Source organism: Coenobita brevimanus, unplaced genomic scaffold (genome assembly GCF_032717465.1).
Source record: "Coenobita brevimanus isolate Jiangsu-jjx unplaced genomic scaffold, ASM3271746v2 jjx.HiC_scaffold_1909, whole genome shotgun sequence".
Lineage (NCBI taxonomy): Eukaryota > Metazoa > Arthropoda > Malacostraca > Decapoda > Coenobitidae > Coenobita > Coenobita brevimanus.
Genome location: NW_027642786.1, coordinates 111,787 through 113,076, shown reverse-complemented (window position 1 = coordinate 113,076; position 1,290 = coordinate 111,787).

Below are 1,290 nucleotides of genomic sequence, written 5' to 3'. Positions count from 1 at the left end.
ATCTAATTTTCACAAGCACAATAATACAAGTAAATTAACTGTAACTGCTTGAAAATGTGGAATCAAGGCAGGATACTCACCTCATCACTCCTAAATGTTCTCTTGAAACATCCAAGTTTATAATAAACAATATATATATATATATTTTTTTTTCACGCCATGGGTGGGATAAAGAAAGGTAAATGCGTAATTGACGGTTTAAGCATGGTTTATTTGTAGTTATGGTATGTGGTGGTTTAGAGGTTAGAATGCCCCATTATGGAGTGACAGAATTGCACAAGTTCTATCCCCAAGTAGTGACTATGAATCTGTATGCCTGTCAGTCTGTCTCTATGTTTATTTATCAGTCTAGCTGTTTATCTATTTGTCTGTCTCGAGATATCTTAATACTGTAAATGATCATCACAAATGGATCACCTCTGTGTTACCATATCCTCTGCCATTTGGTTGCCCTTCATCCAGTTTACACCTTTTCTGAAATCTCTCTCCATTCCCTCCTTCCATCTCATCATCAGTCTCCCCCTTCCCCTCCCACACATGCACATTTCCAGCCAGTCTCTTACTTTCTGCTCCTCCACATGGCCAGACCATCTCAAAATGCTTTCATGCTCATCATCATTAGCACCACAACTTCCTTTCACTTTATCATTTGTTGTTGCTTATGAATTTGCTTGTAATTTTAGCAAACCTTATTACAAGGATGTCAATACCTCATAGTTATTATTATTGTTGCTGTGGCATGTTAGGTGTACCTGTTATTCCAAAACCTTAAGCAGATGAATCCCAAATGGTGATGATGGTATTAATGATATTTTTTTTCGCAGGTTGAGTGAAATGGCACATTGGAGCAAGTGGTGTACCAGAGCCATGTGCGAGTGGATCCCAGATGACGATGTAGGGAAGTGTAGCTTTGGCCAGGCAGCTGAGTTGGTAGGATGTGCTGTGGGTAACCCAGGGATTCAGGTTCAGACAGGCCCAAAATGGGCACAAAACAGGAAGGTTTGGCTCTTCTGTCAGTGTTCAGGTTTGGAATTTTCATAATTTTGTTCCCTCTCCAAATAATTGCAGCCAAACCTAGATCTAGGTATAGCATGGTTAAGGATAGCATAAAATTTCTTGAGTGCTATAGTCCTTTCACGCAAGAAGTCCGTTCAGGGTGGGGCCCACCTGGTGAATCACCTCTAGCGATGCTGCCAAATCAACCGTAGTACGTGCCTCTCTCTCTCTCTTATTTCCCATCTATGTGCTATTTGAAATTGTTTTTTATATTCTTTATATAGTAAAGGAAGC